The sequence below is a fragment of the Phalangium opilio genome, unplaced genomic scaffold (genome assembly GCF_054372755.1).
Source record: "Phalangium opilio isolate 3A_F unplaced genomic scaffold, DU_Popi_V2 ptg000246l_1, whole genome shotgun sequence".
Taxonomy (NCBI): domain Eukaryota; kingdom Metazoa; phylum Arthropoda; class Arachnida; order Opiliones; family Phalangiidae; genus Phalangium; species Phalangium opilio.
Window position 1 is genome coordinate 5,122,530 of NW_028324225.1, and position 24,998 is coordinate 5,147,527.

The 24,998-nt window shown below is 43.9% G+C and overlaps 56 non-coding genes across 56 annotated transcripts; all 56 read left to right on the top strand.

The window, feature by feature from the left end:
- The first annotated feature begins 191 nt into the window (after positions 1-191).
- Positions 192-273, top strand: TRNAL-AAG (transfer RNA leucine (anticodon AAG)). Its single transcript has one exon. It is a non-coding gene; the product is annotated as a tRNA-Leu (tRNA).
- A 70-nt stretch (positions 274-343) lies between these two features.
- TRNAL-UAG (transfer RNA leucine (anticodon UAG)) lies at positions 344-425 on the top strand. The gene has a single exon. It is a non-coding gene; the product is annotated as a tRNA-Leu (tRNA).
- Positions 426-495: 70 nt separating this feature from the next.
- On the top strand, positions 496-576 carry TRNAL-AAG (transfer RNA leucine (anticodon AAG)). The gene has a single exon. It is a non-coding gene; the product is annotated as a tRNA-Leu (tRNA).
- A 221-nt stretch (positions 577-797) lies between these two features.
- On the top strand, positions 798-879 carry TRNAL-UAG (transfer RNA leucine (anticodon UAG)). Its single transcript has one exon. It is a non-coding gene; the product is annotated as a tRNA-Leu (tRNA).
- Positions 880-1,251: 372 nt separating this feature from the next.
- On the top strand, positions 1,252-1,333 carry TRNAL-AAG (transfer RNA leucine (anticodon AAG)). The gene has a single exon. It is a non-coding gene; the product is annotated as a tRNA-Leu (tRNA).
- Positions 1,334-1,554: 221 nt separating this feature from the next.
- On the top strand, positions 1,555-1,636 carry TRNAL-AAG (transfer RNA leucine (anticodon AAG)). Its single transcript has one exon. It is a non-coding gene; the product is annotated as a tRNA-Leu (tRNA).
- An 830-nt stretch (positions 1,637-2,466) lies between these two features.
- Positions 2,467-2,548, top strand: TRNAL-AAG (transfer RNA leucine (anticodon AAG)). Its single transcript has one exon. It is a non-coding gene; the product is annotated as a tRNA-Leu (tRNA).
- A 221-nt stretch (positions 2,549-2,769) lies between these two features.
- Positions 2,770-2,851, top strand: TRNAL-UAG (transfer RNA leucine (anticodon UAG)). The gene has a single exon. It is a non-coding gene; the product is annotated as a tRNA-Leu (tRNA).
- Positions 2,852-3,656: 805 nt separating this feature from the next.
- On the top strand, positions 3,657-3,739 carry TRNAL-AAG (transfer RNA leucine (anticodon AAG)). The gene has a single exon. It is a non-coding gene; the product is annotated as a tRNA-Leu (tRNA).
- A 1,589-nt stretch (positions 3,740-5,328) lies between these two features.
- TRNAL-AAG (transfer RNA leucine (anticodon AAG)) lies at positions 5,329-5,410 on the top strand. The gene has a single exon. It is a non-coding gene; the product is annotated as a tRNA-Leu (tRNA).
- A 374-nt stretch (positions 5,411-5,784) lies between these two features.
- Positions 5,785-5,866, top strand: TRNAL-UAG (transfer RNA leucine (anticodon UAG)). The gene has a single exon. It is a non-coding gene; the product is annotated as a tRNA-Leu (tRNA).
- A 70-nt stretch (positions 5,867-5,936) lies between these two features.
- On the top strand, positions 5,937-6,018 carry TRNAL-AAG (transfer RNA leucine (anticodon AAG)). The gene has a single exon. It is a non-coding gene; the product is annotated as a tRNA-Leu (tRNA).
- Positions 6,019-6,392: 374 nt separating this feature from the next.
- Positions 6,393-6,474, top strand: TRNAL-UAG (transfer RNA leucine (anticodon UAG)). The gene has a single exon. It is a non-coding gene; the product is annotated as a tRNA-Leu (tRNA).
- A 70-nt stretch (positions 6,475-6,544) lies between these two features.
- Positions 6,545-6,626, top strand: TRNAL-AAG (transfer RNA leucine (anticodon AAG)). Its single transcript has one exon. It is a non-coding gene; the product is annotated as a tRNA-Leu (tRNA).
- A 373-nt stretch (positions 6,627-6,999) lies between these two features.
- TRNAL-UAG (transfer RNA leucine (anticodon UAG)) lies at positions 7,000-7,081 on the top strand. The gene has a single exon. It is a non-coding gene; the product is annotated as a tRNA-Leu (tRNA).
- A 70-nt stretch (positions 7,082-7,151) lies between these two features.
- TRNAL-AAG (transfer RNA leucine (anticodon AAG)) lies at positions 7,152-7,233 on the top strand. The gene has a single exon. It is a non-coding gene; the product is annotated as a tRNA-Leu (tRNA).
- A 373-nt stretch (positions 7,234-7,606) lies between these two features.
- TRNAL-UAG (transfer RNA leucine (anticodon UAG)) lies at positions 7,607-7,688 on the top strand. The gene has a single exon. It is a non-coding gene; the product is annotated as a tRNA-Leu (tRNA).
- A 70-nt stretch (positions 7,689-7,758) lies between these two features.
- TRNAL-AAG (transfer RNA leucine (anticodon AAG)) lies at positions 7,759-7,840 on the top strand. The gene has a single exon. It is a non-coding gene; the product is annotated as a tRNA-Leu (tRNA).
- A 526-nt stretch (positions 7,841-8,366) lies between these two features.
- Positions 8,367-8,448, top strand: TRNAL-AAG (transfer RNA leucine (anticodon AAG)). The gene has a single exon. It is a non-coding gene; the product is annotated as a tRNA-Leu (tRNA).
- A 1,133-nt stretch (positions 8,449-9,581) lies between these two features.
- On the top strand, positions 9,582-9,664 carry TRNAL-AAG (transfer RNA leucine (anticodon AAG)). Its single transcript has one exon. It is a non-coding gene; the product is annotated as a tRNA-Leu (tRNA).
- Positions 9,665-11,222: 1,558 nt separating this feature from the next.
- On the top strand, positions 11,223-11,304 carry TRNAL-AAG (transfer RNA leucine (anticodon AAG)). Its single transcript has one exon. It is a non-coding gene; the product is annotated as a tRNA-Leu (tRNA).
- Positions 11,305-11,678: 374 nt separating this feature from the next.
- TRNAL-UAG (transfer RNA leucine (anticodon UAG)) lies at positions 11,679-11,760 on the top strand. Its single transcript has one exon. It is a non-coding gene; the product is annotated as a tRNA-Leu (tRNA).
- Positions 11,761-11,830: 70 nt separating this feature from the next.
- Positions 11,831-11,912, top strand: TRNAL-AAG (transfer RNA leucine (anticodon AAG)). Its single transcript has one exon. It is a non-coding gene; the product is annotated as a tRNA-Leu (tRNA).
- A 374-nt stretch (positions 11,913-12,286) lies between these two features.
- TRNAL-UAG (transfer RNA leucine (anticodon UAG)) lies at positions 12,287-12,368 on the top strand. The gene has a single exon. It is a non-coding gene; the product is annotated as a tRNA-Leu (tRNA).
- A 525-nt stretch (positions 12,369-12,893) lies between these two features.
- Positions 12,894-12,975, top strand: TRNAL-UAG (transfer RNA leucine (anticodon UAG)). The gene has a single exon. It is a non-coding gene; the product is annotated as a tRNA-Leu (tRNA).
- A 526-nt stretch (positions 12,976-13,501) lies between these two features.
- On the top strand, positions 13,502-13,583 carry TRNAL-UAG (transfer RNA leucine (anticodon UAG)). The gene has a single exon. It is a non-coding gene; the product is annotated as a tRNA-Leu (tRNA).
- Positions 13,584-13,653: 70 nt separating this feature from the next.
- TRNAL-AAG (transfer RNA leucine (anticodon AAG)) lies at positions 13,654-13,735 on the top strand. Its single transcript has one exon. It is a non-coding gene; the product is annotated as a tRNA-Leu (tRNA).
- Positions 13,736-14,261: 526 nt separating this feature from the next.
- TRNAL-AAG (transfer RNA leucine (anticodon AAG)) lies at positions 14,262-14,343 on the top strand. The gene has a single exon. It is a non-coding gene; the product is annotated as a tRNA-Leu (tRNA).
- Positions 14,344-15,173: 830 nt separating this feature from the next.
- TRNAL-AAG (transfer RNA leucine (anticodon AAG)) lies at positions 15,174-15,255 on the top strand. The gene has a single exon. It is a non-coding gene; the product is annotated as a tRNA-Leu (tRNA).
- A 1,626-nt stretch (positions 15,256-16,881) lies between these two features.
- Positions 16,882-16,963, top strand: TRNAL-AAG (transfer RNA leucine (anticodon AAG)). Its single transcript has one exon. It is a non-coding gene; the product is annotated as a tRNA-Leu (tRNA).
- Positions 16,964-17,186: 223 nt separating this feature from the next.
- On the top strand, positions 17,187-17,268 carry TRNAL-UAG (transfer RNA leucine (anticodon UAG)). Its single transcript has one exon. It is a non-coding gene; the product is annotated as a tRNA-Leu (tRNA).
- A 70-nt stretch (positions 17,269-17,338) lies between these two features.
- On the top strand, positions 17,339-17,420 carry TRNAL-AAG (transfer RNA leucine (anticodon AAG)). The gene has a single exon. It is a non-coding gene; the product is annotated as a tRNA-Leu (tRNA).
- A 372-nt stretch (positions 17,421-17,792) lies between these two features.
- Positions 17,793-17,874, top strand: TRNAL-UAG (transfer RNA leucine (anticodon UAG)). Its single transcript has one exon. It is a non-coding gene; the product is annotated as a tRNA-Leu (tRNA).
- Positions 17,875-17,944: 70 nt separating this feature from the next.
- TRNAL-AAG (transfer RNA leucine (anticodon AAG)) lies at positions 17,945-18,026 on the top strand. Its single transcript has one exon. It is a non-coding gene; the product is annotated as a tRNA-Leu (tRNA).
- A 70-nt stretch (positions 18,027-18,096) lies between these two features.
- On the top strand, positions 18,097-18,177 carry TRNAL-AAG (transfer RNA leucine (anticodon AAG)). The gene has a single exon. It is a non-coding gene; the product is annotated as a tRNA-Leu (tRNA).
- Positions 18,178-18,401: 224 nt separating this feature from the next.
- Positions 18,402-18,483, top strand: TRNAL-AAG (transfer RNA leucine (anticodon AAG)). Its single transcript has one exon. It is a non-coding gene; the product is annotated as a tRNA-Leu (tRNA).
- Positions 18,484-18,704: 221 nt separating this feature from the next.
- TRNAL-AAG (transfer RNA leucine (anticodon AAG)) lies at positions 18,705-18,787 on the top strand. The gene has a single exon. It is a non-coding gene; the product is annotated as a tRNA-Leu (tRNA).
- A 214-nt stretch (positions 18,788-19,001) lies between these two features.
- Positions 19,002-19,083, top strand: TRNAL-AAG (transfer RNA leucine (anticodon AAG)). Its single transcript has one exon. It is a non-coding gene; the product is annotated as a tRNA-Leu (tRNA).
- A 223-nt stretch (positions 19,084-19,306) lies between these two features.
- Positions 19,307-19,388, top strand: TRNAL-AAG (transfer RNA leucine (anticodon AAG)). The gene has a single exon. It is a non-coding gene; the product is annotated as a tRNA-Leu (tRNA).
- A 221-nt stretch (positions 19,389-19,609) lies between these two features.
- Positions 19,610-19,692, top strand: TRNAL-AAG (transfer RNA leucine (anticodon AAG)). Its single transcript has one exon. It is a non-coding gene; the product is annotated as a tRNA-Leu (tRNA).
- Positions 19,693-19,906: 214 nt separating this feature from the next.
- Positions 19,907-19,988, top strand: TRNAL-AAG (transfer RNA leucine (anticodon AAG)). Its single transcript has one exon. It is a non-coding gene; the product is annotated as a tRNA-Leu (tRNA).
- Positions 19,989-20,515: 527 nt separating this feature from the next.
- TRNAL-AAG (transfer RNA leucine (anticodon AAG)) lies at positions 20,516-20,596 on the top strand. The gene has a single exon. It is a non-coding gene; the product is annotated as a tRNA-Leu (tRNA).
- Positions 20,597-21,273: 677 nt separating this feature from the next.
- Positions 21,274-21,355, top strand: TRNAL-AAG (transfer RNA leucine (anticodon AAG)). Its single transcript has one exon. It is a non-coding gene; the product is annotated as a tRNA-Leu (tRNA).
- A 221-nt stretch (positions 21,356-21,576) lies between these two features.
- On the top strand, positions 21,577-21,658 carry TRNAP-AGG (transfer RNA proline (anticodon AGG)). The gene has a single exon. It is a non-coding gene; the product is annotated as a tRNA-Pro (tRNA).
- Positions 21,659-21,866: 208 nt separating this feature from the next.
- On the top strand, positions 21,867-21,948 carry TRNAL-AAG (transfer RNA leucine (anticodon AAG)). Its single transcript has one exon. It is a non-coding gene; the product is annotated as a tRNA-Leu (tRNA).
- Positions 21,949-22,471: 523 nt separating this feature from the next.
- TRNAL-AAG (transfer RNA leucine (anticodon AAG)) lies at positions 22,472-22,553 on the top strand. Its single transcript has one exon. It is a non-coding gene; the product is annotated as a tRNA-Leu (tRNA).
- Positions 22,554-22,623: 70 nt separating this feature from the next.
- TRNAL-AAG (transfer RNA leucine (anticodon AAG)) lies at positions 22,624-22,705 on the top strand. Its single transcript has one exon. It is a non-coding gene; the product is annotated as a tRNA-Leu (tRNA).
- A 222-nt stretch (positions 22,706-22,927) lies between these two features.
- On the top strand, positions 22,928-23,009 carry TRNAL-AAG (transfer RNA leucine (anticodon AAG)). The gene has a single exon. It is a non-coding gene; the product is annotated as a tRNA-Leu (tRNA).
- A 70-nt stretch (positions 23,010-23,079) lies between these two features.
- TRNAL-AAG (transfer RNA leucine (anticodon AAG)) lies at positions 23,080-23,161 on the top strand. Its single transcript has one exon. It is a non-coding gene; the product is annotated as a tRNA-Leu (tRNA).
- A 208-nt stretch (positions 23,162-23,369) lies between these two features.
- On the top strand, positions 23,370-23,451 carry TRNAL-AAG (transfer RNA leucine (anticodon AAG)). The gene has a single exon. It is a non-coding gene; the product is annotated as a tRNA-Leu (tRNA).
- Positions 23,452-23,521: 70 nt separating this feature from the next.
- On the top strand, positions 23,522-23,602 carry TRNAL-UAG (transfer RNA leucine (anticodon UAG)). Its single transcript has one exon. It is a non-coding gene; the product is annotated as a tRNA-Leu (tRNA).
- A 69-nt stretch (positions 23,603-23,671) lies between these two features.
- TRNAL-AAG (transfer RNA leucine (anticodon AAG)) lies at positions 23,672-23,753 on the top strand. Its single transcript has one exon. It is a non-coding gene; the product is annotated as a tRNA-Leu (tRNA).
- Positions 23,754-24,263: 510 nt separating this feature from the next.
- TRNAL-AAG (transfer RNA leucine (anticodon AAG)) lies at positions 24,264-24,345 on the top strand. The gene has a single exon. It is a non-coding gene; the product is annotated as a tRNA-Leu (tRNA).
- Positions 24,346-24,415: 70 nt separating this feature from the next.
- On the top strand, positions 24,416-24,497 carry TRNAL-AAG (transfer RNA leucine (anticodon AAG)). Its single transcript has one exon. It is a non-coding gene; the product is annotated as a tRNA-Leu (tRNA).
- Positions 24,498-24,719: 222 nt separating this feature from the next.
- Positions 24,720-24,801, top strand: TRNAL-AAG (transfer RNA leucine (anticodon AAG)). The gene has a single exon. It is a non-coding gene; the product is annotated as a tRNA-Leu (tRNA).
- Positions 24,802-24,871: 70 nt separating this feature from the next.
- On the top strand, positions 24,872-24,953 carry TRNAL-AAG (transfer RNA leucine (anticodon AAG)). Its single transcript has one exon. It is a non-coding gene; the product is annotated as a tRNA-Leu (tRNA).
- Positions 24,954-24,998: the final 45 nt, after the last annotated feature.

The following is a 24,998-nucleotide window of genomic DNA, read 5'->3' on the forward strand; positions in this document are numbered from 1 at the left end:
TGAAGCTTTTCCTTAATAGACTGAGTTTACTTTTGCTTTCGGGTTGAGTGGTAGGGTGGTCTAAAGCGCTGGTTAAAGGCACCATTGCCTTCGGGGCGTGAGTTCGAATCCCACATCTATCAGCCTACTTTGTTTTCTAGGATTAATAATAGGAAGCTTTGGTTATTAGTCTAAGGTGAGTTTTGCTCCCAGGTAGAGTGGCCAAGTGGTCTAAGGCGCTGGTTTAAGGCACCAGTCTCTTCGGGGGCGTGGGTTCGAATCCCACCTCTATCAGCCTATTTTGTTCTCTATGATTAATAATATCATAGCTTTTCTTATTAGTCTGAGGTGACTATTGTTTCCAGGTAGAGTGGCCGAGTGGTCTAAGGCGCTGGTTTTAGGCACAAGTCTCTTCGAGGGCGTGGATTCGAATCCCACTTCTATCAATCTGTTTTGTTTTCTAGGATTAATAATATGAAGCGTTTGCTTATAAGTCTGAGGTGACTTTTGTTTCCAGGTAGAGTGGCCGAGTGGTTTAAGGCGCTGGTTTAAGGCACCATTCCCTTCGGGGCGTGGGTTAGAATCCCACCTCTATCAGCCAATTTTCTTCTCTAGGATTAATAATATGAAGCTTTTGCATAATAAACTGAGTTTACTTTTGCTTTCGGGTTGAGTGGCCGGTTGGTCTATGGCGCTGGTTTAAGGCACCAGTCTCTTCGGGGGCGTGGGGTCGAATCCCACATCTATCAGCCTACTTTGTTTTCTAGGATTAATAATATGAAGCTTTTGGTTATTAGTCTGAGTTTCTTGTCTTACCAGGTAGAGTGGCCGAGTGGTCTAAGGCGCTGGTTTTAGGCACCAGTCTGTTCGGGGGCGTGGGTTCGAATCCCACCTCTATCAGCCTATTTTCTTCTCTAGGATTAATAATATGAAGCTTTTCCTTAATAGACTGAGTTTACTTTCGCTTTCGGGTAGAGTGGTAGGGTGGTCTAAAGCGCTGGTTAAAGGCACCATTGCCTTCTGGGCGTAAGTTCGAATCCCACTTCTATCAATCTATTTTGTTTTCTAGGATTAATAATATGAAGCTTTTGCTTATTAGTCTAAGGTGAGTTTTGCTCCCAGGTAGAGTGGCCAAGTGGTTTAAGGCGCTGGTTTAAGGCACCATTCCCATCGGGGCGTGGGTTAGAATCCCACATCTATCAGCCTACTTGGTTTTCTAGAATTAATAATATTAAGCTTTTGCTTATTAGTCTGAGGTGACTTTTGTTTCCAGGTAGAGTGGCCGAGTGGTCTAAGGCGCTGGTTTAAGGTACCAGTCTCTTCGGGGGCGTGGGTTCGAATCCCACCTCTATCAGCCTATGTTCTTCTCTAGGATTAATAATATGAAGCTTTTCCTTAATAGACTGAGTTTACTTTTGCTTTCGGGTTGAGTGGTAGGGTGGTCTAAAGCGCTGGTTAAAGGCACCATTGCCTTCGGGGCGTGAGTTCGAATCCCACATCTATCAGCCTACTTTGTTTTCTAGGATTAATAATAGGAAGCTTTTGCTTATTAGTCTAAGGTGAGTTTTGCTCCCAGGTAGAGTGGCCAAGTGGTCTAAGGCGCTGGTTTAAGGCACCAGTCTCTTCGGGGGCGTGGGTTCGAATCCCACCTCTATCAGCCTATTTTGTTCTCTATGATTAATAATATCATAGCTTTTCTTATTAGTCTGAGGTGACTTTTGTTTCCAGGTAGAGTGGCCGAGTGGTGTAAGGCGCTGGTTTTAGGCACAAGTCTCTTCGAGGGCGTGGATTCGAATCCCACATCCATCAGCCTACTTTGTTTTCTAGAATTAATAATATTAAGCTTTTGCTTATTAGTCTGAGGTGACTTTTGTTTCCAGGTAGAGTGGCCGAGTGGTCTAAGGCGCTGGTTTAAGAGACCAGTCTCTTCGGGGGCGTGGGTTCGAATCCCACCTCTATGAGCCTATTTTCTCTTCTAGGATTAATATTATGAAGCTTTTGCTTAATAGACTGAGTTTACTGTTGCTTTCGGGTAGAGTGGCCGGGTGGTATAAGGCCCTGGTTTAAGGCACCAGTCTCTTAGGAAGGCGTGAGTTCGAATCCCACTTCTATCAATCTATTTTGTTTTCTAGGATTAATAATATGAAGCGTTTGCTTATAAGTCTGAGGTGACTTTTGTTTCCAGGTAGAGTGGCCGAGTGGTTTAAGGCGCTGGTTTAAGGCACCATTCCCTTCGGGGCGTGGGTTAGAATCCCACATCTATCAGCCTACTTTGTTTTCTAGAATTAATAATATTAAGCTTTTGCTTATTAGTCTGAGGTGACTTTTGTTTCCAGGTAGAGTGGCCGAGTGGTCTAAGGCGCTGGTTTTAGGCACTAGTCTCTTCGAGGGCGTGGATTCAAATCCCACATCCATCAGCCTACTTTGTTTTCCAGAATTAATAATATTAACCTTTTGCTTATAAGTCTGAGGTGACTTTTGTTTCCAGGTAGAGTGGCCGAGTGGTCTAAGGCGCTGGTTTAAGGCACCAGTCTCTTCGGGGGCGTGGGTTCGAATCCCACCTCTATCAGCCAATTTTCTTCTCTAGGATTAATAATATGAAGCTTTTGCATAATAAACTGAGTTTACTTTTGCTTTCGGGTTGAGTGGCCGGTTGGTCTATGGCGCTGGTTTAAGGCACCAGTCTCTTCGGGGGCGTGGGGTCGAATCCCACATCTATCAGCCTACTTTGTTTTCTAGGATTAATAATATGAAGCTTTTGGTTATTAGTCTGAGTTTCTTGTCTTACCAGGTAGAGTGGCCGAGTGGTCTAAGGCGCTGGTTTTAGGCACCAGTCTGTTCGGGGGCGTGGGTTCGAATTCCACCTCTATCAGCAGAGTTTGTTTTCTACGATTAATAATATGAAGCTTTTGCTTAATAGACTGAGTTTACTTTTGCTTTCGGGTAGAGTGGCCGGGTGGTCTAAGGCCCTGGGTTAAGGCACCAGTCTCTTCGGGGGCGTGGGTTCGAATCCCACTTCTATCAGTCTATTTTGTTCTCTAGGATTAATAATATGAAGCTTTTGCTTAATAAACTGAGTTTACTTTTGCTTTCGGGTTGAGTGGCCGGTTGGTCTAAGGCGCTGGTTTAAGACACAAGTCTCTTCGGGGGTGTGGGGTCGTATCCCACATCTATCAGCCTGCTTTGTTTTCTAGGAATAATAATATGAAGCTTTTGCTTATTAGTCTGAGTTACTTGTTTTTCCAGGTAGAGTGGCCGAGTGGTCTAAGGCAGCGCTTCTCAAACTGTGGTCCGTGGACCGGCACCGGTCCGCGGACATGCGGCTGGTATGGTGCGTCATACATAGTTGAAAAAAACCGGTCCGCAAGGTTAAAAAGTTTGAGAAGCGCTGGTCTAAGGCGCTGGTTATAGGCACCAGTCTGTTCGGGGGCGTGGGTTCGAATCCCACCTCTATCAGCCTATTTTCTTCTCTAGGATTAATAATATGAAGCTTTTCCTTAATAGACTGAGTTTACTTTCGCTTTCGGGTAGAGTGGCAGGGTGGTCTAAAGCGCTGGTTAAAGGCACCATTGCCTTCTGGGCGTGAGTTCGAATCCCACATCTATCAGCCTACTTTGTTTTCTAGGATTAATAATAGGAAGCTTTTGCTTATTAGTCTGAGGTGAGTTTTGCTTCCAGGTAGAGTGGCCAAGTGGTCTAAGGCCCTGGTTTAAGGCACCAGTCTCTTAGGAGGGCGTGAGTTCGAATCCCACTTCTATCAATCTATTTTGTTTTCTAGGATTAAAAATATGAAGCTTTTGCTTATAAATCTGAGGTGACTTTTGTTTCCAGGTAGAGTGGCCGAGTAATTTTAGGCGCTGGTTTAAGGCACCATTCCCTTCGGGGCATGGGTTCGAATACCACATATATCAGCCTACTTTGTTTTCTAGAATTAATAATATTAAGCTTTTGCTTATTAGTCTGAGGTGACTTTTGTTTCCAGGTAGAGTCGCCGAGTGGTCTAAGGCGCTGGTTTTAGGCACCAGTCTCTTCGAGGGCGTGGATTCGAATCCCACATCCATCAGCCTACTTTGTTTTCTAGAATTAATAATATTAAGCTTTTGCTTATTAGTCTGAGGTGACTTTTGTTTCCAGGTAGGGTGGCCCAGTGGGTTAAGGCGCTGGTTTAAGGGACCAGTATCTTCGGGGGCGTGGGATCGAATCCCACCTCTATCAGCATATTTTCTCTTCTAGGATTAATATTATGAAGCTTTTGCTTAATAGACTGAGTTTACTTTTGCTTTCGGGTAGAGTGGCCGGGTGGTCTAAAACCCTGGTTTAAGGCACCAGTCTCTTAGGAGGGCGTGAGTTCGAATCCCACTTCTATCAATCTATTTTGTTTTCTAGGATTAAAAATATGAAGCTTTTGCTTATAAATCTGAGGTGACTTTTGTTTCCAGGTAGAGTGGCCGAGTAATTTTAGGCGCTGGTTTAAGGCACCATTCCCTTCGGGGCATGGGTTCGAATACCACATATATCAGCCTACTTTGTTTTCTAGAATTAATAATATTAAGCTTTTGCTTATTAGTCTGAGGTGACTTTTGTTTCCAGGTAGAGTCGCCGAGTGGTCTAAGGCGCTGGTTTTAGGCACCAGTCTCTTCGAGGGCGTGGATTCGAATCCCACATCCATCAGCCTACTTTGTTTTCTAGAATTAATAATATTAAGCTTTTGCTTATTAGTCTGAGGTGACTTTTGTTTCCAGGTAGAGTGGCCCAGTGGGTTAAGGCGCTGGTTTAAGGGACCAGTATCTTCGGGGGCGTGGGATCGAATCCCACCTCTATCAGCATATTTTCTCTTCTAGGATTAATATTATGAAGCTTTTGCTTAATAGACTGAGTTTACTTTTGCTTTCGGGTAGAGTGGCCGGGTGGTCTAAAACCCTGGTTTAAGGCACCAGTCTCTTAGGAGGGCGTGAGTTCGAATCCCACTTCTATCAATCTATTTTGTTTTCTAGGATTAATAATATGAAGCTTTTGCTTATAAATCTGAGGTGACTTTTGTTTCCAGGTAGAGTGGCCGAGTAATTTTAGGCGCTGGTTTAAAGCACCATTGTCTTCGGGGCGTGGGTTCGAATACCACATATATCAGCCTACTTTGTTTTCTAGAATTAATAATATTAAGCTTTTGCTTATTAGTCTGAGGTGACTTTTGTTTCCAGGTAGAGTGGCCGAGTGGTCTAAGGCGCTGGTTTTAGGCACCAGTCTCTTCAAGGCCGTGGATTCGAATCCCACATCCATCAGCCTACTTTGTTTTCTAGAATTAATAATATTAAGCTTTTGCTTTTTAGTCTGAGGTGAGTTTTGTTTCCAGGTAGAGTGGCCGAGTGGGTTAAGGCGCTGGTTTAAGGGACCAGTCTCTTCGGGGGGGTGGGATCGAATCCCACCTCTATCAGCATATTTTCTCCTCTAGGATTAATATTATGAAGCTTTTGCTTAATAGACTGAGTTTACTTTTGCTTTCGGGTAGAGTGGCCGGGTGGTCTAAGGCCCTGGTTTAAGGCACCAGTCTCTTAGGAAGCCGTGAGTTCGAATCCCACTTCTATCAATCTATTTTGTTTTCTAGGATTAATAATATGAAGCTTTTGCTTATAAGTCTGAGGTGACTTTTGTTTCCAGGTAGAGTGGCCGAGTGGTTTAAGGCGCTGGTTTAAGGCACCATTCCCTTCGGGGCGTGGGTTAGAATCCCACATCTATCAGCCTATTTTGTTCTCTAGGATTTATAATATCATAGCTTTTCTTATTAGTCTGAGGTGAGTGTTGTTTCCAGGTAGAGTGGCCGAGTGGTCTAAGGCGCTGGTTTTAGGCACCAGTCTCTTCGAGGGCGTGGATTCGAATCCCACATCCATCAGCCTACTTTGTTTTCTAGAATTAATAATATTAAGCTTTTGCTTATTAGTCTGAGGTGACTTTTGTTTCCAGGTAGAGTGGCCGAGTGGGTTAAGGCGCTGGTTTAAGGGACCAGTCTCTTCGGGGGCGTGGGATCGAATCCCACCTCTATCAGCATATTTTCTCCTCTAGGATTAATATTATGAAGCTTTTGCTTAATAGACTGAGTTTACTTTTGCTTTCGGGTAGAGTGGCCGGGTGGTCTAAGGCCCTGGTTTAAGGCACCAGTCTCTTAGGAAGCCGTGAGTTCGAATCCCACTTCTATCAATCTATTTTGTTTTCTAGGATTAATAATATGAAGCTTTTGCTTATAAGTCTGAGGTGACTTTTGTTTCCAGGTAGAGTGGCCGAGTGGTTTAAGGCGCTGGTTTAAGGCACCATTCCCTTCGGGGCGTGGGTTAGAATCCCACATCTATCAGCCTATTTTGTTCTCTAGGATTTATAATATCATAGCTTTTCTTATTAGTCTGAGGTGAGTGTTGTTTCCAGGTAGAGTGGCCGAGTGGTCTAAGGCGCTGGTTTTAGGCACCAGTCTCTTCGAGGGCGTGGATTCGAATCCCACATCCATCAGCCTACTTTGTTTTCTAGAATTAATAATATTAAGCTTTTGCTTATTAGTCTGAGGTGACTTTTGTTTCCAGGTAGAGTGGCCGAGTGGGTTAAGGCGCTGGTTTAAGGGACCAGTCTCTTCGGGGGCGTGGGATCGAATCCCACCTCTATCAGCATATTTTCTCCTCTAGGATTAATATTATGAAGCTTTTGCTTAATAGACTGAGTTTACTTTTGCTTTCGGGTAGAGTGGCCGGGTGGTTTAAAACCCTGGTTTAAGGCACCAGTCTCTTAGGAGGGCGTGAGTTCGAATCCCACTTCTATCAATCTATTTTGTTTTCTAGGATTAATAATATGAAGCTTTTGCTTATAAATCTGAGGTGACTTTTGTTTCCTGGTAGAGTGGCCGAGTAATTTTAGGCGCTGGTTTAAAGCACCATTCCCTTCGGGGCGTGGGTTAGAATCCCACATCTATCAGCTATTTTGTTCTCTAGGATTAATAATATCATAGCTTTTCTTATTAGTCTGAGGTGTGTTTTGTTTCCAGGTAGAGTGGCCGAGTGGTCTAAGGCGCTGGTTTTAGGCACCAGTCTCTTCGAGGGCGTGGATTCGAATCCCACATCCATCAGCCTACTTTGTTTTCTAGAATTAATAATATTAAGCTTTTGCTTATTAGTCTGAGGTGAGTTTTGTTTCCAGGTAGAGTGGCCGAGTGGGTTAAGGCGCTGGTTTAAGGGACCAGTCTCTTCGGGGGCGTGGGATCGAATCCCACCTCTATCAGCATATTTTCTCCTCTAGGATTAATATTATGAAGCTTTTGCTTAATAGACTGAGTTTACTTTTGCTTTCGGGTAGAGTGGCCGGGTGGTCTAAGGCCCTGGTTTAAGGCACCAGTCTCTTAGGAAGGCGTGAGTTCGAATCCCACTTCTATCAATCTATTTTGTTTTCTAGGATTAATAATATGAAGCTTTTGCTTATAAGTCTGAGGTGACTTTTGTTTCCAGGTAGAGTGGCCGAGTGGTTTAAGGCGCTGGTTTAAGGCACCATTCCCTTCGGGGCGTGGGTTAGAATCCCACATCTATCAGCCTATTTTGTTCTCTAGGATTAATAATATCATAGCTTTTCTTATAGTCTGAGGTGAGTTTTGTTTCCAGGTAGAGTGGCCGAGTGGTCTAAGGCGCTGGTTTTAGGCACCAGTCTCTTCGAGGGCGTGGATTCGAATCCCACATCCATCAGCCTACTTTGTTTTCTAGAATTAATAATATTAAGCTTTTGCTTATTAGTCTGAGGTGACTTTTGTTTCCAGGTAGAGTGGCCGAGTGGGTTAAGGCGCTGGTTTAAGGGACCAGTCTCTTCGGGGGCGTGGGATCGAATCCCACCTCTATCAGCATATTTTCTCCTCTAGGATTAATATTATGAAGCTTTTGCTTAATAGACTGAGTTTACTTTTGCTTTCGGGTAGAGTGGCCGGGTGGTATAAGGCCCTGGTTTAAGGCACCAGTCTCTTAGGAAGGCGTGAGTTCGAATCCCACTTCTATCAATCTATTTTGTTTTCTAGGATTAATAATATGAAGCTTTTGCTTATTAGTCTGAGGTGACTTTTGTTTCCAGGTAGAGTGGCCGAGTGGTTTAAGGCGCTGGTTTAAGGCACCATTCCCTTCGGGGCGTGGGTTCGAATACCATATCTATCAGCCTACTTTGTTTTCTAGAATTAATAATATTAAGCTTTTTCTTATTAGTCTGAGGTGACGTTTGTTTCCAGGTAGAGTGGCCGAGTGGTCTAAGGCGCTGGTTTTAGGCACAAGTCTCTTCGAGGGCGTGGATCCGAATCCCACATCCATCAGCCTACTTTGTTTTCTAGAATTAATAATATTAAGCTTTTGCTTATTAGTCTGAGGTGACTTTTGTTTCCAGGTAGAGTGGCCGAGTGGTCTAAGGCGCTGGTTTAAGGGACCAGTCTCTTCGGGGGCGTGGGTTCGAATCCCACCTCTATCAGCCTATTTTCTCCTCTAGGATTAATATTATGAAGCTTTTGCTTAATAGACTGAGTTTACTTTTGCTTTCGGGTAGAGTGGCCGGGTGGTCTAAGGCCCTGGTTTAAGGCACCATTCCCTTCGGGGCGTGGGTTAGAATCCCACATCTATCAGCCTATTTTGTTCTCTAGGATTAATAATATCATAGCTTTTCTTATTAGTCTGAGGTGAGTTTTGCTTCCAGGTAGAGTGGCCAAGTGGTCTAAGGCCCTGGTTTAAGGCACCAGTCTCTTAGGAAGGCGTGAGTTCGAATCCCACTTCTATCAATCTATTTTGTTTTCTAGGATTAATAATATGAAGCTTTTGCTTATAAGTCTGAGGTGACTTTTGTTTCCAGGTAGAGTGGCCGAGTGGTTTAAGGCGCTGGTTTAAGGCACCATTCCCTTCGGGGCGTGGGTTAGAATCCCACATCTATCAGCCTACTTTGTTTTCTAGAATTAATAATATTAAGCTTTTGCTTATTAGTCTGAGGTGACTTTTGTTTCCAGGTAGAGTGGCCCAGTGGGTTAAGGCGCTGGTTTAAGGGACCAGTATCTTCGGGGGCGTGGGATCGAATCCCACCTCTATCAGCATATTTTCTCTTCTAGGATTAATATTATGAAGCTTTTGCTTAATAGACTGAGTTTACTTTTGCTTTCGGGTAGAGTGGCCGGGTGGTCTAAAACCCTGGTTTAAGGCACCAGTCTCTTAGGAGGGCGTGAGTTCGAATCCCACTTCTATCAATCTATTTTGTTTTCTAGGATTAAAAATATGAAGCTTTTGCTTATAAATCTGAGGTGACTTTTGTTTCCAGGTAGAGTGGCCGAGTAATTTTAGGCGCTGGTTATAGGCACCAGTCTGTTCGGGGGCGTGGGTTCGAATCCCACCTCTATCAGCCTATTTTCTTCTCTAGGATTAATAATATGAAGCTTTTCCTTAATAGACTGAGTTTACTTTCGCTTTCGGGTAGAGTGGCAGGGTGGTCTAAAGCGCTGGTTAAAGGCACCATTGCCTTCTGGGCGTGAGTTCGAATCCCACATCTATCAGCCTACTTTGTTTTCTAGGATTAATAATAGGAAGCTTTTGCTTATTAGTCTGAGGTGAGTTTTGCTTCCAGGTAGAGTGGCCAAGTGGTCTAAGGCCCTGGTTTAAGGCACCAGTCTCTTAGGAGGGCGTGAGTTCGAATCCCACTTCTATCAATCTATTTGCTTATAAATCTGAGGTGACTTTTGTTTCCAGGTAGAGTGGCCGAGTAATTTTAGGCGCTGGTTTAAGGCATCATTCCCTTCGGGGCATGGGTTCGAATACCACATATATCAGCCTACTTTGTTTTCTAGAATTAATAATATTAAGCTTTTGCTTATTAGTCTGAGGTGACTTTTGTTTCCAGGTAGAGTCGCCGAGTGGTCTAAGGCGCTGGTTTTAGGCACCAGTCTCTTCGAGGGCGTGGATTCGAATCCCACATCCATCAGCCTACTTTGTTTTCTAGAATTAATAATATTAAGCTTTTGCTTATTAGTCTGAGGTGACTTTTGTTTCCAGGTAGAGTGGCCCAGTGGGTTAAGGCGCTGGTTTAAGGGACCAGTATCTTCGGGGGCGTGGGATCGAATCCCACCTCTATCAGCATATTTTCTCTTCTAGGATTAATATTATGAAGCTTTTGCTTAATAGACTGAGTTTACTTTTGCTTTCGGGTAGAGTGGCCAGGTGGTCTAAAACCCTGGTTTAAGGCACCAGTCTCTTAGGAGGGCGTGAGTTCGAATCCCACTTCTATCAATCTATTTTGTTTTCTAGGATTAAAAATATGAAGCTTTTGCTTATAAATCTGGGGTGACTTTTGTTTCCAGGTAGAGTGGCCGAGTAATTTTAGGCGCTGGTTTAAGGCACCATTCCCTTCGGGGCATGGGTTCGAATACCACATATATCAGCCTACTTTGTTTTCTAGAATTAATAATATTAAGCTTTTGCTTATTAGTCTGAGGTGACTTTTGTTTCCAGGTAGAGTCGCCGAGTGGTCTAAGGCGCTGGTTTTAGGCACCAGTCTCTTCGAGGGCGTGGATTCGAATCCCACATCCATCAGCCTACTTTGTTTTCTAGAATTAATAATATTAAGCTTTTGCTTATTAGTCTGAGGTGACTTTTGTTTCCAGGTAGAGTGGCCCAGTGGGTTAAGGCGCTGGTTTAAGGGACCAGTATCTTCGGGGGCGTGGGATCGAATCCCACCTCTATCAGCATATTTTCTCTTCTAGGATTAATATTATGAAGCTTTTGCTTAATAGACTGAGTTTACTTTTGCTTTCGGGTAGAGTGGCCGGGTGGTCTAAAACCCTGGTTTAAGGCACCAGTCTCTTAGGAGGGCGTGAGTTCGAATCCCACTTCTATCAATCTATTTTGTTTTCTAGGATTAATAATATGAAGCTTTTGCTTATAAATCTGAGGTGACTTTTGTTTCCAGGTAGAGTGGCCGAGTAATTTTAGGCGCTGGTTTAAGGCACCATTGTCTTCGGGGCGTGGGTTCGAATACCACATATATCAGCCTACTTTGTTTTCTAGAATTAATAATATTAAGCTTTTGCTTATTAGTCTGAGGTGACTTTTGTTTCCAGGTAGAGTGGCCGAGTGGTCTAAGGCGCTGGTTTTAGGCACCAGTCTCTTCAAGGCCGTGGATTCGAATCCCACATCCATCAGCCTACTTTGTTTTCTAGAATTAATAATATTAAGCTTTTGCTTTTTAGTCTGAGGTGAGTTTTGTTTCCAGGTAGAGTGGCCGAGTGGGTTAAGGCGCTGGTTTAAGGGACCAGTCTCTTCGGGGGCGTGGGATCGAATCCCACCTCTATCAGCATATTTTCTCCTCTAGGATTAATATTATGAAGCTTTTGCTTAATAGACTGAGTTTACTTTTGCTTTCGGGTAGAGTGGCCGGGTGGTCTAAGGCCCTGGTTTAAGGCACCAGTCTCTTAGGAAGCCGTGAGTTCGAATCCCACTTCTATCAATCTATTTTGTTTTCTAGGATTAATAATATGAAGCTTTTGCTTATAAGTCTGAGGTGACTTTTGTTTCCAGGTAGAGTGGCCGAGTGGTTTAAGGCGCTGGTTTAAGGCACCATTCCCTTCGGGGCGTGGGTTAGAATCCCACATCTATCAGCCTATTTTGTTCTCTAGGATTTATAATATCATAGCTTTTCTTATTAGTCTGAGGTGAGTGTTGTTTCCAGGTAGAGTGGCCGAGTGGTCTAAGGCGCTGGTTTTAGGCACCAGTCTCTTCGAGGGCGTGGATTCGAATCCCACATCCATCAGCCTACTTTGTTTTCTAGAATTAATAATATTAAGCTTTTGCTTATTAGTCTGAGGTGACTTTTGTTTCCAGGTAGAGTGGCCGAGTGGGTTAAGGCGCTGGTTTAAGGGACCAGTCTCTTCGGGGGCGTGGGATCGAATCCCACCTCTATCAGCATATTTTCTCCTCTAGGATTAATATTATGAAGCTTTTGCTTAATAGACTGAGTTTACTTTTGCTTTCGGGTAGAGTGGCCGGGTGGTCTAAGGCCCTGGTTTAAGGCACCAGTCTCTTAGGAAGCCGTGAGTTCGAATCCCACTTCTATCAATCTATTTTGTTTTCTAGGATTAATAATATGAAGCTTTTGCTTATAAGTCTGAGGTGACTTTTGTTTCCAGGTAGAGTGGCCGAGTGGTTTAAGGCGCTGGTTTAAGGCACCATTCCCTTCGGGGCGTGGGTTAGAATCCCACATCTATCAGCCTATTTTGTTCTCTAGGATTTATAATATCATAGCTTTTCTTATTAGTCTGAGGTGAGTGTTGTTTCCAGGTAGAGTGGCCGAGTGGTCTAAGGCGCTGGTTTTAGGCACCAGTCTCTTCGAGGGCGTGGATTCGAATCCCACATCCATCAGCCTACTTTGTTTTCTAGAATTAATAATATTAAGCTTTTGCTTATTAGTCTGAGGTGACTTTTGTTTCCAGGTAGAGTGGCCCAGTGGGTTAAGGCGCTGGTTTAAGGGACCAGTATCTTCGGGGGCGTGGGATCGAATCCCACCTCTATCAGCATATTTTCTCTTCTAGGATTAATATTATGAAGCTTTTGCTTAATAGACTGAGTTTACTTTTGCTTTCGGGTAGAGTGGCCGGGTGGTCTAAAACCCTGGTTTAAGGCACCAGTCTCTTAGGAGGGCGTGAGTTCGAATCCCACTTCTATCAATCTATTTTGTTTTCTAGGATTAATAATATGAAGCTTTTGCCTATAAATCTGAGGTGACTTTTGTTTCCTGGTAGAGTGGCCGAGTAATTTTAGGCGCTGGTTTAAAGCACCATTCCCTTCGGGGCGTGGGTTAGAATCCCACATCTATCAGCTATTTTGTTCTCTAGGATTAATAATATCATAGCTTTTCTTATTAGTCTGAGGTGTGTTTTGTTTCCAGGTAGAGTGGCCGAGTGGTCTAAGGCGCTGGTTTTAGGCACCAGTCTCTTCGAGGGCGTGGATTCGAATCCCACATCCATCAGCCTACTTTGTTTTCTAGAATTAATAATATTAAGCTTTTGCTTATTAGTCTGAGGTGAGTTTTGTTTCCAGGTAGAGTGGCCGAGTGGGTTAAGGCGCTGGTTTAAGGGACCAGTCTCTTCGGGGGCGTGGGATCGAATCCTACCTCTATCAGCATATTTTCTCCTCTAGGATTAATATTATGAAGCTTTTGCTTAATAGACTGAGTTTACTTTTGCTTTCGGGTAGAGTGGCCGGGTGGTCTAAGGCCCTGGTTTAAGGCACCAGTCTCTTAGGAAGGCGTGAGTTCGAATCCCACTTCTATCAATCTATTTTGTTTTCTAGGATTAATAATATGAAGCTTTTGCTTATAAGTCTGAGGTGACTTTTGTTTCCAGGTAGAGTGGCCGAGTGGTTTAAGGCGCTGGTTTAAGGCACCATTCCCTTCGGGGCGTGGGTTAGAATCAAACATCTATCAGCCTATTTTGTTCTCTAGGATTAATAATATCATAGCTTTTCTTATTAGTCTGAGGTGAGTTTTGTTTCCAGGTAGAGTGGCCGAGTGGTCTAAGGCGCTGGTTTTAGGCACCAGTCTCTTCGAGGGCGTGGATTCGAATCCCACATCCATCAGCCTACTTTGTTTTCTAGAATTAATAATATTAAGCTTTTGCTTATTAGTCTGAGGTGACTTTTGTTTCCAGGTAGAGTGGCCGAGTGGGTTAAGGCGCTGGTTTAAGGGACCAGTCTCTTCGGGGGCGTGGGATCGAATCCCACCTCTATCAGCATATTTTCTCCTCTAGGATTAATATTATGAAGCTTTTGCTTAATAGACTGAGTTTACTTTTGCTTTCGGGTAGAGTGGCCGGGTGGTATAAGGCCCTGGTTTAAGGCACCAGTCTCTTAGGAAGGCGTGAGTTCGAATCCCACTTCTATCAATCTATTTTGTTTTCTAGGATTAATAATATGAAGCTTTTGCTTATTAGTCTGAGGTGACTTTTGTTTCCAGGTAGAGTGGCCGAGTGGTTTAAGGCGCTGGTTTAAGGCACCATTCCCTTCGGGGCGTGGGTTCGAATACCATATCTATCAGCCTACTTTGTTTTCTAGAATTAATAATATTAAGCTTTTTCTTATTAGTCTGAGGTGACGTTTGTTTCCAGGTAGAGTGGCCGAGTGGTCTAAGGCGCTGGTTTTAGGCACAAGTCTCTTCGAGGGCGTGGATCCGAATCCCACATCCATCAGCCTACTTTGTTTTCTAGAATTAATAATATTAAGCTTTTGCTTATTAGTCTGAGGTGACTTTTGTTTCCAGGTAGAGTGGCCGAGTGGTCTAAGGCGCTGGTTTAAGGGACCAGTCTCTTCGGGGGCGTGGGTTCGAATCCCACCTCTATCAGCCTATTTTCTCCTCTAGGATTAATATTATGAAGCTTTTGCTTAATAGACTGAGTTTACTTTTGCTTTCGGGTAGAGTGGCCGGGTGGTCTAAGGCCCTGGTTTAAGGCACCAGTCTCTTAGGAAGGCGTGAGTTCGAATCCCACTTCTATCAATCTATTTTGTTTTCTAGGATTAATAATATGAAGCTTTTGCTTATAAGTCTGAGGTGACTTTTGTTTCCAGGTAGAGTGGCCGAGTGGTTTAAGGCGCTGGTTTAAGGCACCATTCCCTTCGGGGCGTGGGTTAGAATCCCACATCTATCAGCCTATTTTGTTCTCTAGGATTAATAATATCATAGCTTTTCTTATTAGTCTGAGGTGAGTTTTGCTTCCAGGTAGAGTGGCCAAGTGGTCTAAGGCCCTGGTTTAAGGCACCAGTCTCTTAGGAAGGCGTGAGTTCGAATCCCACTTCTATCAATCTATTTTGTTTTCTAGGATTAATAATATGAAGCTTTTGCTTATAAGTCTGAGGTGACTTTTGTTTCCAGGTAGAGTGGCCGAGTGGTTTAAGGCGCTGGTTTAAGGCACCATTCCCTTCGGGGCGTGGGTTAGAATCCCACATCTATCAGCCTACTTTGTTTTCTAGAATTAATTATATTAAGCTTTTGCTTATTAGTCTGAGGTGACTTTTGTTTCCAGGTAGAGTGGCCGAGTGGTCTAAGGCGCTGGTTTTAGGCACTAGTCTCTTCGAGGGCGTGGATTCAAATCCCACATCCATCAGCCTACTTTGTTTTCCAGAATTAATAATATTAACCTTTTGCTTATTAGTCTGAGGTGACTTTTGTTTCCAGGTAGAGTGGCCGAGTGGTCTAAGGCGCTGGTTTAAGGCACCAGTCTCTTCGGGGGCGTGGGTTCGAATCCCACCTCTATCAGCCTATTTTCTTCTCTAGGATTAATAATATGAAGCTTTTCCTTAATAGACTGCAGCGGCGCCGATCCTGGGGGGGCTCCGGGGCCCGGCCCCCCCCTGGGGAAATTCTGGGGGGGCAGAGCCCCCCTTGGAATGTGGGTGACCTAATGGGGCATGGGGGCTCAGGGAGTCAGGGGCTGTGGACTCAGGGCCAAAAAGGCCAGGAAAAAATTTCTAAGTCCGCTTAGCGGCTAGCGCTAGCCGCGAGCAGCATGAGATGAGAGAGAGAGATAAACTGGTCTGATACTATAACAAATTTCTGTGGTTCGGACTTTGACAAAAACCGCCTGTTGTTACACAGAGACATGCTTCTAGATGCTGCGAGGTCTGAAAAAAAGACGCTTTGTCATGTAGCTGATGTCATTTCGTTTTTACTTGAGCGCGAATCGCTTAAGACCATGCTACCAGAACTAACTAAGCTTTTAAGAATTTTGCTAACGTTACCGGTAAGCTCTGCCACTGCAGAAAGATCTTTTACCGCTTTAAAAAGGCTAAAAACATATTTACGGAACACTGTGGGCCAACTGAGGTTAAACAACTTGGCTATACTACATATTTATAAAGGTTTGGCTGACAACATTCCCCTTAATATTCTAGTGAATAATTTTATCGATAAAAGCGATATTAGGAAAAATACATTCCATAAAACAAATAAATAAAGCATCAATTTTTGGCAAAAACTTGTATTTTGTTCTCCTTGAGTGCCTTAAAATGTCCAATGTTCACATTTAATTACCCATAGCATAATATCATTGGAATGTATAAAAGAAGCACCCCACCTGGCGTCAATGAGAATTTATCAGCGTTTTCATTTATTATTTTAAGTTGATGCCCACTACTTCAAAACAATCTTTAATTATATGCAATTATGATAAAAAATTAACAGCCGTTATTTCCAAAATCACAAATCATGAGCCCCAGCCCCCCCTGGAAAAATTTGCTATCGGCGCCGCTGATAGACTGAGTTTACTTTCGCTTTCGGGTAGAGTGGTAGGGTGGTCTAAAGCGCTGGTTAAAGGCACCATTGCCTTCGGGGCGTGAGTTCGAATTTCACATCTATCAGCCTACTTTGTTTTCTAGGATTAATAATAGGAAGCTTTTGCTTATTAGTCTGAGGTGAGTTTTGCTTCCAGGTAGAGTGGCCAAGTTTTCTAAGGCCCTGGTTTAAGGCACCAGTCTCTTAGGAGGGCGTGAGTTCGAATCCCACTTCTATCAATCTATTTTGTTTTCTACGATTAAAAATATGAAGCTTTTGCTTATAAATCTGAGAAGACTTTTGTTTCCAGGTAGAGTGGCCGAGTAATTTTAGGCGCTGGTTTAAGGCACCATTCCCTTCGGGGCGTGGGTTCGAATACCACATATATCAGCCTACTTTGTTTTCTAGAATTAATAATATTAAGCTTTTGCTTATTAGTCTGAGGTGACTTTTGTTTCCAGGTAGAGTGGCCGAGTGGTCTAAGGCGCTGGTTTTAGGCACCAGTCTCTTCGAGGGCGTGGATTCGAAACCCACATCCATCAGCCTACTTTGTTTTCTAGAATTAATAATATTAAGCTTTTGCTTATTAGTCTGAGGTGACTTTTGTTTCCAGGTAGAGTGGCCGAGTGGGTTAAGGCGCTGGTTTAAGGGACCAGTCTCTTCGGGGGCGTGGGATCGAATCCCACCTCTATCAGCAGAGTTTGTTTTCTACGATTAATAATATGAAGCTTTTGCTTAATGGACTGAGTTTACTTTTGCTTTCGGGTAGAGTGGCCGGGTGGTCTAAGGCCCTGGTTTAAGGCACCATTCTCTTAGGAGGGCGTGAGTTCGAATCCCACTTCTATCAGGCTATTTTGTTTTCTAGGATTAATAATATGAAGCTTTTGCTTATAAGTCTGAGGTGACTTTTGTTTCCAGGTAGAGTGGCCGAGTGGTCTAAGGCGCTGGTTTTAGGCACCAGTCTCTTCGAGGGCGTGGATTCGAATCCCACATCCATCAGCCTACTTTGTTTTCTAGAATTAATAATATTAAGCTTTTGCTTATTAGTCTGAGGTGACTTTTGTTTCCAGGTAGAGTGGCCGAGTGGTCTAACGCGCTGGTTTAAGGCACCAGTCTCTTCGGGGGCGTGGGATCGAATCCCACCTCTATCAGCAGGTTTGTTTTCTACGATTAATAATATGATGCTTTTGCTTAATAGACTGAGTTTACTTTTGCTTTCGGGTAGAGTGGCCGGGTGGTCTAAGGTCCTGCTTTCAGGCACCAGTCTCTTAGGAGGGCGTGAGTTCGAATCCCACTTCTATCAATCTATTTTGTTTTCTAGGATTAATAATATGAAGCTTTTGCTTATTAGTCTGAGGTGACTTTTGTTTCCAGGTAGAGTGGCCGAGTGGTCTAAGGCGATGGTTTTAGGCACCAGCCTCTTTGGGCGTGGGTTCGAATACCACATCTATCAGCCTACTTTGTTTTCTAGAATTAATAATATTAAGCTTTTGCTTATTAGTCTGAGGTGACTTTTGTTTCCAGGTAGAGTGGCCGAGTGGTCTAAGGCGCTGGTTTTAGGCACCAGTCTCTTCGAGGGCGTGGATTCGAATCCCACATCCATCAGCCTACTTTGTTTTCTAGAATTAATAATATTAAGCTTTTGCTTATTAGTCTGAGGTGACTTTTGTTTCCAGGTAGAGTGGCCGAGTGGTCTAAGGCGCTGGTTTAAGGCACCAGTCTCTTCGGGGGCGTGGGTTCGAATCCCACTTCTATCAATCTATTTTGTTTTCTAGGATTAATAATATGAAGCTTTTGCTTATAAGTCTGAGGTGACTTTTGTTTCCAGGTAGAGTGGCCGAGTGGTCTAAGGCCCTGGTTTAAGGCACCAGTCTCTCCGGGGCGTGGGTTCGAATCCCACCTCTATCAGCCTATTTTCTCCTCTAGGATTAATATTAAGAAGCTTTTGCTTAATAGACTGAGTTTACTTTTGCTTTCGGGTAGAGTGGCCGGGTGGTCTAATGCCCTTGGTTTAAGGCACCAGTCTCTTAGGAAGGCGTAAGTTCGAATCCCACTTCTATCAATCTATTTTGTTTTCTAGGATTAATAATATGAAGCTTTTGCTTATAAGTCTGAGGTGACTTTTGTTTCCAGGTAGAGTGGCCGAGTGGTCTAAGGCGCTGGTTTAAGGCACCAGTCTCTTCAGGGGCGTGGGTTCGAATCCCACCTCTATCAGCCTATGTTCTTCTCTAGGATTAATAATATGAAGCTTTTCCTTAATAGACTGAGTTTACTTTTGCTTTCGGGTAGAGTGGTAGGGTGGTCTAAAGCGCTGGTTAAAGGCACCATTGCCTTCGGGGCATGAGTTCGAATCCCACATCTATCAGCCTATTTTGTTTTCTAGGATTAATAATAGGAAGCTTTTGCTTATTAGTCTGAGGTGAGTTTTGTTCCTAGGTAGAGTGGCCAAGTGGTCTAAGGCGCTGGTTTAAGGCACCAGTCTCTTCGGGGGCGTGGGTTTCGAATCCCACCTCTATCAGCCTATTTTGTTCTCTAGGATTAATAATATCATAGCTTTTCTTATTAGTCTGAGGTGACTTTTGTTTCCAGGCCGAGTGGTCTAAGGCGCTGGTTTTAGGCACAAGTCTCTTCGAGGGCGTGGATTCGAATCCCACATCCATCAGCCTACTTTGTTTTCTAGAATTAATAATATTAAGCTTTTGCTTATTAGTCTGAGGTGACTTTTGTTTCCAGGTAGAGTGGCCGAGTGGTCTAAGGCGCTGGTTTAAGGGACCAGTCTCTTCGGGGGTGTGGGTTCGAATCCCACCTCTATCAGCCTATTTTCTCCTCTAGGATTAATATTAAGAAGCTTTTGCTTAATAGACTGAGTTTACTTTTGCTTTCGGGTAGAGTGGCCGGGTGGTATAAGGCCCTGGTTTAAGGCACCAGTCTCTTAGGAAGGCGTGAGTTTGAATCCCACTTCTATCAATCTATTTTGTTTTCTAGGATTAATAATATGAAGCTTTTGCTTATAAGTCTGAGGTGACTTTTGTTTCCAGGTAGAGTGGCCGAGTGGTCTAAGGCGCTGGTTTAAGGCACCAGTCTCTTCGGGGGCGTGGGTTCGAATCCCACCTCTATCAGCCTATGTTCTTCTCTAGGATTAATAATATGAAGCTTTTCCTTAATAGACTGAGTTTACTTTTGCTTTCGGGTAGAGTGGTAGGGTGGTCTAAAGCGCTGGTTAAAGGCACCATTGCCTTCGGGGCATGAGTTCGAATCCCACATCTATCAGCCTATTTTGTTTTCTAGGATTAATAATAGGAAGCTTTTGCTTATTAGTCTGAGGTGAGTTTTGTTCCCAGGTAGAGTGGCCAAGTGGTCTAAGGCGCTGGTTTAAGGCACCAGTCTCTTCGGGGGCGTGGGTTTCGAATCCCACCTCTATCAGCCTATTTTGTTCTCTAGGATTAATAATATCATAGCTTTTCTTATTAGTCTGAGGTGACTTTTGTTTCCAGGCCGAGTGGTCTAAGGCGCTGGTTTTAGGCACAAGTCTCTTCGAGGGCGTGGATTCGAATCCCACATCCATCAGCCTACTTTGTTTTCTAGAATTAATAATATTAAGCTTTTGCTTATTAGTCTGAGGTGACTTTTGTTTCCAGGTAGAGTGGCCGAGTGGTCTAAGGCGCTGGTTTAAGGGACCAGTCTCTTCGGGGGTGTGGGTTCGAATCCCGCCTCTATCAGCCTATTTTCTCCTCTAGGATTAATATTATGAAGCTTTTGCTTAATAGACTGAGTTTACTTTTGCTTTCGGGTAGAGTGGCCGGGTGGTATAAGGCCCTGGTTTAAGGCACCAGTCTCTTAGGAAGGCGTGAGTTCGAATCCCACTTCTATCAATCTATTTTGTTTTCTAGGATTAATAATATGAAGCTTTTGCTTATAAGTCTGAGGTGACTTTTGTTTCCAGGTAGAGTGGCCGAGTGGTTTAAGGCGCTGGTTTAAGGCACCATTCCCTTCGGGGCGTGGGTTAGAATCCCACATCTATCAGCCTACTTTGTTTTCTAGAATTAATAATATTAAGCTTTTGCTTATTAGTCTGAGGTGACTTTTGTTTCCAGGTAGTGTGGCCGAGTGGTCTAAGGCGCTGGTTTTAGGCACAAGTCTCTTCGAGGGCGTGGATTCAAATCCCACATCCATCAGCTTACTTTGTTTTCTAGAATTAATAATATTAAGCTTTTGCTTATTAGTCTGAGGTGACTTTTGTTTCCACGAAGAGTGGCCGAGTGGTCTAAGGCGCTGGTTTAAGGCACCAGTCTCTTCGGGGGCGTGGGTTCGAATCCCACCTCTATCAGCCTATGTTCTTCTCTAGGATTAATAATATGAAGCATTTCCTTAATAGACTGAGTTTACTTTTGCTTTCGGGTAGAGTGGTAGGGTGGTCTAAAGCGCTGGTTAAAGGCACCATTCTCTTCGGGGGCGTGGGTTCGAATCCCACTTCTATCAATCTATTTCGTTTTCTAGGATTAATAATATGAAGCTTTTGCTTATAAGTCTGAGGTGACTTTTGTTTCCAGGTAGAGTGGTCGAGTGGTTTAAGGCACTGGTTTAAGGCACCATTCCCTTCGGGGCGTGGGTTCGAAACCCACATCTATCAGCCTACTTCGTTTTCTAGAATTAATAATATTAAGCTTTTGCTTATTAGTCTGAGGTGACTTTTGTTTCCAGGTAGAGTGGACGAGTGGTCTAAGGCGCTGGTTTTAGGCACCAGTCTCTTCGAGGGCGTGGATTCGAATCCCACATCCATCAGCCTACTTTGTTTTCTAGAATTAATAATATTAAGCTTTTGCTTATTAGTCTGAGGTGACTTTTATTTCCAGGTAGAGTGGCGGAGTGGTCTAAGGCGCTGGTTTAAGGCACCAGTCTCTTCGAGGGCGTGGATTCAAATCCCACATCCATCAGCTTACTTTGTTTTCTAGAATTAATAATATTAAGCTTTTGATTATTAGTCTGAGGTGACTTTTGTTTCCAGGTAGAGTGGCCGAGTGGTCTAAGGCGCTGGTTTAAGGCACCAGTCTCTTCGGGGGCGTGGGTTCGAATCCCACCTCTATCAGCCTATGTTCTTCTCTAGGATTAATAATATGAAGCTTTTCCTTAATAGACTGAGTTTACTTTTGCTTTCGGGTAGAGTGGTAGGGTGGTCTAAAGCGCTGGTTAAAGGCACCATTGCCTTCGGGGCATGAGTTCGAATCCCACATCTATCAGCCTACTTTGTTTTCTAGGATTAATAATAGGAAGCTTTTGCTTATTAGTCTGAGGTGACTTTTGTTTCCAGGTAGAGTGGCCGAGTGGTCTAAGGCGCTGGTTTAGGGCACCAGTCTCTTCGGGGGCGTGGGTTCGAATCCCACTTCTATCAATCTATTTTGTTTTCTAGGATTAATAATAAGAAGCTTTTGCTTATTAGTCTGAGGTGACTTTTGTTTCCAGGTAGAGTGGCCGAGTGGTTTAAGGCACCATTCCCTTCGGGGCGTGGGTTCGAAACCCACATCTATCAGCCTACTTCGTTTTCTAGAATTAATAATATTAAGCTTTTGCTTATTAGTCTGAGGTGTTTTTTATTTCCAGGTAGAGTGGCCGAGTGGTCTAAGGCGCTGGTTTAAGGCACCAGTCTCTTCGGGGGCGTGGGTTCGAATCCCACCTCTATCAGCAGGTTTGTTTTCTACGATTAATAATATGATGCTTTTGCTAAATAGACTGAGTTTACTTCTGCTTTCGGGTAGAGTGGCCGGGTGGTCTAAGGTCCTGCTTTCAGGCACCAGTCTCTTAGGAGGGCGTTAGTTCGAATCCCACTTCTATCAATCTATTGTGTTTTCTAGGATTAATAATATGAAGCTTTTGCTTATAAGTCTGAGGTGACTTTTGTTTCCAGGTAGAGTGGCCGGGTGGTTTAAGGCGCTGGTTTAAGGCACCATTCCCTTCGGGGCGTGGGTTCGAATCCCACATCTATCAGCCCACTTTGTTTTCTAGAATTAATAATATTAAGCTTTTGCTTATTAGTCTGAGGTGACTTTTGTTTCCAGGTAGAGTGGCCGAGTGGTCTAAGGCGATGGTTTTAGGCACCAGCCGCTTTGGGCGTGGGTTCGAATACCACATCTATCAGCCTACTTTGTTTTCTAGAATTAATAATATTAAGCTTTTGCTTATTAGTCTGAGGTGACTCTTGTTTCCAGGTAGAGTGGCCGAGTGGTCTAAGGCGCTGGTTTAAGGCACCAGTCTCTTCGGGGGCGTGGGTTCGAATCCCACTTCTATCAATCTATTTTGTTTTCTAGGATTAATAATAAGAAGCTTTTGCTTATTAGTCTGAGGTGAGTTTTGCTCCCAGGTAGAGTGGCCAAGTGGTCTAAGGCGCTGGTTTAAGGCACCAGTCTCTTCGGGGGCGTGGGTTCGAATCCCACCTCTATCAGCCTATTTTGTTCTCTAGGATTAATAATATCATAGCTTTTCTTATTAGTCTGAGGTGACTTTTGTTTCCAGGTAGAGTGGCCGAGTGGTCTAAGGCGCTGGTTTTAGGCACAAGTCTCTTCGAGGGCGTGGATTCGAATCCCACATCCATCAGCCTACTTTGTTTTCTAGAATTAATAATATTAAGCTTTTGCTTATTAGTCTGAGGTGACTTTTGTTTCCAGGTAGAGTGGCCGAGTGGTCTAAGGCGCTGGTTTAAGGGACCAGTCTCTTCGTGGGCGTGGGTTCGAATCCCACCTCTATCAGCCTATTTTCTCCTCTAGGATTAATATTATGAAGCTTTTGCTTAATAGACTGAGTTTACTTTTGCTTTCGGGTAGAGTGGCCGGGTGGTATAAGGCCCTGGTTTAAGGCACCAGTCTCTTCGGGGGCGTGGGTTCGAATCCCACTTCTATCAATCTATTTTGTTTTCTAGGATTAATAATATGAAGCTTTTGCTTATAAGTCTGAGGTGACTTTTGTTTCAAGGTAGAGTGGCCGAGTGGTTTAAGGCACAATTCCCTTCGGGGCGTGGGTTCGAAACCCACATCTATCAGCCTACTTCGTTTTCTAGAATTAATAATATTAAGCTTTTGCTTATTAGTCTGAGGTGACTTTTGTTTCCAGGTAGAGTGGCCGAGTGGTCTAAGGCGCTGGTTTAAGGGACCAGTCTCTTCGGGGGCGTGGGTTCGAATCCCACCTCTATCAGCCTACTTCGTTTTCTAAAATTAATAATATTAAGCTTTTGCTTATTAGTCTGAGGTGACTTTTGTTTCCAGGTAGAGTGGCCGAGTGGTCTAAGGCGCTGGTTTTAGGCACCAGTCTCTTCGGGGCGTGGGTTCGAATTCCACCTCTATCAGCCAATTTTGTTCTCTAGGATTAATAATATGAAGCTTTTCTTATTAGTCTGAGGTGTTTTTTATTTCCAGGTAGAGTGGCCGAGTGGTCTAAGGCGCTGGTTTAAGGCACCAGTCTCTTCGGGGGCGTGGGTTCGAATCCCACCTCTATCAGCAGGTTTGTTTTCTACGATTAATAATATGATGCTTTTGCTAAATAGACTGAGTTTACTTCTGCTTTCGGGTAGAGTGGCCGGGTGGTCTAAGGTCCTGCTTTCAGGCACCAGTCTCTTAGGAGGGCGTTAGTTCGAATCCCACTTCTATCAATCTATTTTGTTTTCTAGGATTAATAATATGAAGCTTTTGCTTATAAGTCTGAGGTGACTTTTGTTTCCAGGTAGAGTGGCCGGGTGGTTTAAGGCACCATTCCCTTCGGGGCGTGGGTTCGAATCCCACATCTATCAGCCCACTTTGTTTTCTAGAATTAATAATATTAAGCTTTTGCTTATTAGTCTGAGGTGACTTTTGTTTCCAGGTAGAGTGGCCGAGTGGTCTAAGGCGATGGTTTTAGGCACCAGCCGCTTTGGGCGTGGGTTCGAATACCACATCTATCAGCCTACTTTGTTTTCTAGAATTAATAATATTAAGCTTTTGCTTATTAGTCTGAGGTGACTCTTGTTTCCAGGTAGAGTGGCCGAGTGGTCTAAGGCGCTGGTTTAAGGCACCAGTCTCTTCGGGGGCGTGGGTTCGAATCCCACTTCTATCAATCTATTTTGTTTTCTAGGATTAATAATAAGAAGCTTTTGCTTATTAGTCTGAGGTGAGTTTTGCTCCCAGGTAGAGTGGCCAAGTGGTCTAAGGCGCTGGTTTAAGGCACCAGTCTCTTCGGGGGCGTGGGTTCGAATCCCACCTCTATCAGCCTATTTTGTTCTCTAGGATTAATAATATCATAGCTTTTCTTATTAGTCTGAGGTGACTTTTGTTTCCAGGTAGAGTGGCCGAGTGGTCTAAGGCGCTGGTTTTAGGCACAAGTCTCTTCGAGGGCGTGGATTCGAATCCCACATCCATCAGCCTACTTTGTTTTCTAGAATTAATAATATTAAGCTTTTGCTTATTAGTCTGAGGTGACTTTTGTTTCCAGGTAGAGTGGCCGAGTGGTCTAAGGCGCTGGTTTAAGGGACCAGTCTCTTCGTGGGCGTGGGATCGAATCCCACCTCTATCAGCCTATTTTCTCCTCTAGGATTAATATTATGAAGCTTTTGCTTAATAGACTGAGTTTACTTTTGCTATCGGGTAGAGTGGCCGGGTGGTATAAGGCCCTGGTTTAAGGCACCAGTCTCTTCGGGGGCGTGGGTTCGAATCCCACTTCTATCAATCTATTTTGTTTTCTAGGATTAATAATATGAAGCTTTTGCTTAT